This window comes from Leptopilina boulardi, unplaced genomic scaffold (assembly GCF_019393585.1).
Source record: "Leptopilina boulardi isolate dan_hultmark-lab unplaced genomic scaffold, ZJU_Lbou_2.1 LbouV2_183, whole genome shotgun sequence".
In the NCBI taxonomy this organism is placed as follows: Eukaryota; Metazoa; Arthropoda; class Insecta; order Hymenoptera; family Figitidae; genus Leptopilina; species Leptopilina boulardi.
In genome coordinates this window covers 189328-197165 of record NW_026137733.1, presented here as the reverse complement: position 1 = coordinate 197165, position 7838 = coordinate 189328, and the positions used below count along the sequence as shown (strand labels likewise).

Here is a 7838-nt window from a genome sequence, read left to right as displayed (position 1 = left end):
ATATCCTTCCTTTAAATCGGTATTTAATACTTCAACTGGTATTACTTGTTTTGTTCTTGCTTTAATGGTTAAATTCAGCTTTTTATTTGTCTTATTTTCCGTTAGATTTTCTCTTGCATCTTTAGACTCATTGTCAGAGAAGAATATAGGATGAATAGGGTTAGAATGAGTCACTAAGGTGTTATGCCAAAAAGATATTTCGACTTTTTCTTCCCTTAGATATTCTCTTCCAAGAATACCATCTGATTCAATAGGAAAATTGGAAGGTACTGTTTGGAAAGTTACTGATTTTCCATGAATTTCCACTTGTACAGTTCCTAGTGTTTTAAATTTTATTGGTACTATTCCAGCGATATGAATTGCTTCGTCTTGAATTACCTCTAATTCTGGTTGTAATACGCATAATTTTATTAAATTAACATCCGCTCCAGTGTCAATTAGTAATGATGCAGTTGTTTCTAAGAAACTAGGTGATTTTATTTTTATTACTGGGGATTCTCTTGAGTTTCTTGCATGCAAGATGGTTCTTGTGATCGTAGAATCCTCACGTTTACTGGACGCTCTTTTAAATTTCCACTCGTCGTCGCGTCTGTCCGTCGAGCCATGTTTGAGTTTAAATTGTCCTTTTCTAAAGGATGAGGGGATAGAGCGCGTGGGGGCGTTCTGGAACCTTCATTAGGTTTATAATGTTGACCTCCTGACTGAGGTACTTGAGGAAAGTAAGGATATGAATTGTAAGGAACATAAGCGTTAGGAGGAAAATAATTAGGGTGATTAAGATAGGGTTGTTGATTATTTGTGCCCGAAAATTGAGATGGATAAGGATTTTTTAATATTCCTGAAGGGCTTGTTGGTTGGGAAAAATATCTGGGTTGTTCCACAGGATAAGGAAATCGCACCCTTGGACTAAGGCTTCTTTCTCTGTTTCCATAATCATTAGATTGATTGGATCGTGAATAATGATAAGTGTTATAGTCTGACTTATATGATTGATGACGGGCTTCATATTCTAAAGCACTTTTAAATGCTTCGTCCAAGGTTTGTAAATTTCTAGCTTCGATGGCGCTAGACATGGAGTCTGGGAGTCCTCGAATAAATGATTCTAGGGCACAATCTGCTAAAGGTCTCATCATGTTATCGGCGCACAGCGTATCATATTTTTCCACTAGGGCTGCCTTGGCTCCTGCCATTAGGGTTGATATTTTGTCGTAAAATTCGCTGACACTATCACTGCGGCCCATACGAATTGTAGATATTTGTTGTAAATATCCTGTGTACGATTTGCGAGGTGCAAACCTTTGCCTTAAGTGTTCTATTAACTCATCTATTTTACTATAAGTTTTACCATAAGTACTATCCCTTGCAGTACCCTTTAATCTAGAAAGAATACATTTTAAATATTGATCTTCACAACCGATTGGTATGCTGGAAGCACCATTTATTATGTCTTCGATAAAATCTCTTACGGGTATATTTTTACCATCATAAAAGGGAATGTTCATCATACCTTGTTGTAACGCAAAACATTCTGCCATAGAAGTGATCATAGAATCGCTTAGGGTTCTATCTATATTACCAGTCATAGTGTGTCTAGTACTATCAGTAGCCATTGTTGTTAATGGTTTACTAAATATAGGAGGAAAATTAAAATAACTCGTTAATTATGTCAAAGGAAAAAGGAAGTCCTAAAATCCCTGCAATATCGGTATTACTTTCACAATGTATTGTTTGAAATTCTAATACAGTATAATTTATACACACTTTTGCTTCTCCACATGTGTTTATGGTGCTATCGCGTAATGAATATTTTATTATTCGATTTATGCCCAAATATGGATTTAATTCGCTTTCTTTAATTAAATTTATTGGTAAAGATGGGTCTATTAAAAATATACCCTCATTATGTGTAAAGAATGAAGAATTTAAAAGAATTTTTGGATATAATGTGTTATATTTCTCAAGAAATTGAAAATACGTGTTCATTCGTGTAATGGCGGCTACGTGTGTTCGATCCGTATCCGTAATGACGGTCGCGCCTGGCTTAATACTCCTGTGGCTGACGCGCGGTGTGTATACTACTTACGGCCTACTGCACGCGGCGTCAGTGAGTGGTTTAAGTCAATGGCGGCTACGATGTACTTGGTTCGCGACCGTAACAATGATCGCGCCTGGAATGAAACTCCTTGTATTGGCGTGTGCTGTGTACACTACCTATGATCTACTGCACGCGGCGTCGATGAGTAATTCAAGTCGGCGGGAATATTAGCCCATAAATATGCGCCTATATGTGCATGTGATTTTATATGCTCATATTCTCCTGTTACTTTCTTTTAAAATGAACTCTATTTAATTAATGTTTTTCAGGAAATTAATAACAATAAGGATTTGATTGTTATTACTAATGTTAATAGAAAATATTAGGAATAGTTTATACAATTTTATTAAAATTTATATTGGTATAAAAATTTTTTTTTTAAAAATGAAATTCATTAGGATTAGTATTTAAAAATGACAATCCAAGAATACCTGTTAATTCAGGTTGATTTTCGTTAATAAATGTATGAAATTTTATCAATTTTTGAGCAATTGATATTTGCGTGGTTCCAGAAGTGAATATAGATCCTGGCCGTAAAATGGCAATTTCTGATCTATTAATCTTTGTATTTGGGGTTAAATATTTTTCGTTAATTAGATTAACATCTAAAGAAGGATTTATTATAAAAAGACCTCTCGAATCTTTTATGTTTTCAGATGAAATATGAATTTTTGGATAAATATCAATATTGAAGGTGATGTTATTGGATAATTTGTTCATAACCAATAATATTAAGATAATTTTTTATTACAACACCTTGGGGTTAATAGAGAAAAACAAGTTCGGAAAATATTTCTTGATACTCGTAATCTTTCACTTTGTAATGCTTCGTAATCTGCAGCCCAATTTGAAAAATAACTTGTTTGAAAATTGAAATCTAAGAACGGGGCACCTAGGATTCCAATAATTTCAGTGTCGCTATTATAATCGACAACTCCAAATTTTAATGTAAAATCGTAAAATTCTATATGGACGTCTCCTCTAGTTAAAACAGTATTTTGACGGGCAATATTAATAATATTTGTGTCAATATAAGCTAGTGATGACACTGCCGATTCTTTAATTAAATTAATGGTTAAGGTATGATCAATTAAAAATTTACCTCTATTTAAATTAAAATTGCTTGATATAAGTTCAATGCATGGATAATTATATCTATTATAATCAACATTAGCAAAATAACTATACATGAGTAATTATTTATTAGTTAGTATGATTAATTAATTTTTATTGTAAGTTGTCCAATAAATAACCGCAAATAAAATTAAATAAATTAATGATACGGATATATAAATAAATGTTGGAATAACGAATTCTCTAGAAAAGGTGGTTTCCACCATTTGTTGTTTAATTTATTAATTAAATAATTTATTGTGTTTTTAAATTTTTATAAAATTAAAATATTTTTGTTTTTAATTTTCTATTATATTGATTATTTCTTTATTGAGAGTTATAATTTTTTCAGTTTTATTTAAAATATTTCCAAAGAAATCTGAGAATTCTTGTTTAGTTTGAATGTTTTTGATATTTATCTTTTTTGTCTGAGTGTGTTTGATAATATTTAATTTTTCTTTTGTTTGTAATTTCAATTTAGTTTTCATTATTTATAACATGTTAGAAAAATAAAATAGTGAATAATAATTTTATTATTTATTTTACCTTTAAATAATTATTTAAACGAACGTTACTAATGAATTGTAGGAATAATGAAAGTTTAGAGATTATTAGTTTAAAATTTAAAATTTTATAGAATATTATTGTTTATTAAACAAAAGTGACATCCCACCGCTGCCACCAAATCAGCTGTTACATCCCGAGCTAAGGCTTGGTTTTTAAACAAATAATTAATTTATTTACTTGGGAGGGTTGTGCTGATTAATCAGGATGGTAAAACCTGATATTTTTATTTTGTAGGATCGTTGTCACTTCGTAAAGACTATGGGTCTTGCGTTAATAAAAGACAAATATTCCCTTTTATAATAGTTTATTATAATTATGATTTAATAAAATAGGTTACATATATGATTACTCACTTTTACGAGGAAGATTCGTTTTTCAATGAAGTCGCTGAGTTGTTATACAAGAGCTCGGAATTTGTTTTAAGTGAATGAAGATACAGCTTGTCGGTTCACACTTGTGTGACACAACTTTAATGTTTTTGATAATAAAGCGTACTATTTCGTGTTACAATTCGTTGTATTACGTCACTTACACCTGCATAAGAAGGAAGTCTATTCTGAATGTGAAAGAGAAGCAATTTTTGAATTATAATCAAGAATCTGCTTTATTTTATTGTAAGATTACGACAGTTAAATCAATGAATTTATCTATTCTAAATGTTAAATTGTAGTTTCTTGCACCTTTTCAGGAAAGAAACTATTCTAAATGAAAAACAATTTAATTTGCACCTTTTCAGGAAAGAACTATGTTCTAAATATTAATATTGCTTCTATTGCACCTTTTCAGGAAAGAATTCGTTCTAAGTGAAACACAAAAACTTGCACCTTGTTACAGGAAAGAATAGATTAACTTTCACGAAATAAACTGAAGGGTCGCTCAACAATGATATTAACCACGGAGATTACACCGGAACTTTTGACATCTTCTCTTAATTTGCAATGGGTTTATATACTAGTCAATTCATTACTTTGTTGGGGATGATTTAGAAAAAGAGCACGATTTTTGCTAAAACGTTTAAGAGCACGTTTTTAGCTAAAACGTTTAAGAGCACGTACGAATTTTCTAGGAATCGTATGTGTCTTTTATTTCATATTAATTGAGCGACATTCAGTCTATTTGATATCGATATTGATCATTGATATTAGATTGTTAATCCATAATTATTTAAGCAATTTATGCATTTAATCAGTGTTTCTGTTTGTTTTTAAGAATAATTACATGCATATATTTTAGTTCTATATGTATATGTGGTCATACATATGCATTGCACACGTGTTCTTTAAGATGCATCATTATTTCATTATTAATTCTTTTACTTTATTATCTGTCATACCGACTTCACTATGATAATAGTTATGTCGATTATTTATCATCTCTCAAGATAATGAATGAGATGGTAACATTTCGTTAAAAGAACCAGTTGATAATTTAAAATATTTAAATAATTAGGTATATGAATGTTATATTTTATAAGTGTACATTCATATATACTCATATATATATGTATACACCTTTCATTCAAATAATTAACTACTTAATATACGTGGATCTTAAATGCAATCGGTATTGCCTACGAAAAGGGGCTATTAGAAAATTCATGTAACAGTAGATTTATAATTAAGATGGAAAATTATATATGTCGGGATGTAACAGACGTAAAAATACTTTGTCTGCAACGGTCATGTCGCAAAAAGTTTGGTACTTGCATACGGACATCCCCACCATTAGCACGTTCCGCAATTCCGTAATATTAGAATCTTGGGTAATCCATTCAGATGGAACTAAGATTGATGTTTCAAAGGCTGCATAAGCACCTTCACCCTGAAAAAATAATTTAAAATTTTTTTATTTTTTATCTACTTATTTTTATAAAATTGTATTTGTTTTTTTAAATTTTGATTATTTTTGTTATTTATTAAGGGGGGAACACCAGTTGTAACTTTCGAAAAATCGAATTTTTTTTTGTGCATTTTCTTAAAGTATACATATTTAGAAATGTGTCTGTAAATTTCAAAGTTGATCCGGTGAAAAATAAATGAGATATACAGAACACTGCAGCGGCGCGTCCCGTGGCTTCATACAAGGTGGCCAGCCATACCTGACCCTAACGACACATGGCCTTTTCCTATGATTTAGAAACGGCAACCACTGCGGAAGAGTTATTATATGGTCCAGGAATCGATGACTCTTTGTAACTTGGAAACAAAATTTCTCCTGAACAAAAAAAAGTAAGTTGAAACTTTGAATGCGTTTTTCTCAAAATGACATTTTCCAAGTCGGTGACCACGATTACTCGAATACCATTAAACCGATTTATTTAAAATTTAGTGTGCTTCATTTACACATATAAGTCTAGTTCGTGATCGAAGGATTTTTTTTTTTATGCAAAACTTTTTTTTATATAGCTGAAAATCGACCGTATTTTTTTAACGAAAATCATACTTTTGACTTTGACAGGTCGCCAATTTGTCAAATTTTTTTTTTTTTTTAAATCCTTCGATCACGAACTAGATAATCTTATAATAAATGTAAATCAATTTCATTTTTGTATTTCAGACGAAGTATACTTGCAGAATGCTGGTCACCGCAATTCGCCTTTTTTCTTAAGGCGCCACTTCAATGGCTCATATCTCCAAAAGTTTTTGTTAAAAAAATTTTTTTTTTCTTTTAAATTACAGCTTTTTACATGTACTTTTAACTAATAAATAGTATTCTTTAAAAAGATTCATTGTTCTTTTGGAAAATATTCTTGTAAAAAGCATTATTTTTTGAGTTACAACTGGTGTTCCCCCCTTAATGAAAAATCTATTTGTTATCAGTCTAAAGATTTTTATTATTTATTCAAATATATTTTTTATAATTAAATTTTTTTAATTATTTGCTTAAATATATTTTACTTACCGAAATATTATTAATTCCGTTTTCACATTTTTTAAAGAAATATCCATCAGGTAATTCTATCACTTCAGTTTTAATTCCCTTGAAGTCGATGAATGTTTTTCCTTCTGGGTGCAAGGTCTTCATGAGGAGTTCTCTTGCTCTCATGGCGATTGAAACTAGGCATAGTTTTTTAAATATTTCGGTATTTGCAGATGAAAGTAACCACTCTGCTGGTGCTCGGGTTGTGATCGCAAGCTTTGTGTACGACATATTATTGTTTTATTTCTGTAAATTTATAAAAAAAATTGTAACTATAAAATTTAATAAAAATTAATTAATTTGGACTAAGCCAAGTAAAAAATAGAAAATTGAAAAAAATTAATTAATATGCAGATTTTAATAATAATCATTCAATTCCAAAACACTTTTTTAATTAAATTTGAAAAAATGTAAATAAATAATAAAATTAATGAAACCAATTTAATTTTAAAAAAAGTAATGAAAATCAATTTTTTTTAAAAATCACTAAAACAAAATTAATTCAAAAAAATTTTTTTTATTATATTCGAAAAAAATTCTAAATTCTAAATAGTATACAAATTTCAATAACAATTAATTTTCAAAAAATTTTTGAAATTTAAAAAAATTTAAATAAATAATAAGTTTAATGAAACAAATTTAATTTAAAAATATATGAGAAACAATTTATTTTTCAAAAGCACTAAACCTAAATTAATTAAAAATGATTAAAAAATTTAATTAATTAATTGAATCACTATTTTTAAAAAAGTAGGAATTTAATCATTGATTGCCAAAAAACACTAAAATTAATTTAAATTAATTTAATCAATAATTTTAAAAAAGCACTAAAATTTGAAATAATTTAAAAATTGAATAAATTTAAATTAATTTAATTGGTAAATTAAATTTAATTACCAATTTTCAAAAGGACACTAATATAAACTGGTGTCACTGCACTGACAAGTAGGCACTGTCTTCTAATCAAGGTGATGATTTGTTTAATGAAGCTCCTTTGAATCAAGCTCCTTTTTATATACAGGCCAACAAAACTTGAGACGAAGATAAGACCATATGTATTAAAAGAAGAAGGTAGAAAGTGATAAGGTTCTCACTCGTATGGGGTGAGATGGATGCTTCTTTCTTTCATGTCAATTAAAAAAGG

General features: G+C 29.2%; 1 long non-coding RNA gene across 1 annotated transcript; it reads left to right on the top strand.

Annotated features, from left to right (window-relative positions):
- The first annotated feature begins 5728 nt into the window (after nucleotides 1–5728).
- Nucleotides 5729–6499, top strand: LOC127277835 (uncharacterized). Its single transcript, XR_007842413.1, has 2 exons — nucleotides 5729–6003; nucleotides 6332–6499. It is a non-coding gene; the product is annotated as an uncharacterized LOC127277835 (long non-coding RNA).
- Nucleotides 6500–7838: the final 1339 nt, after the last annotated feature.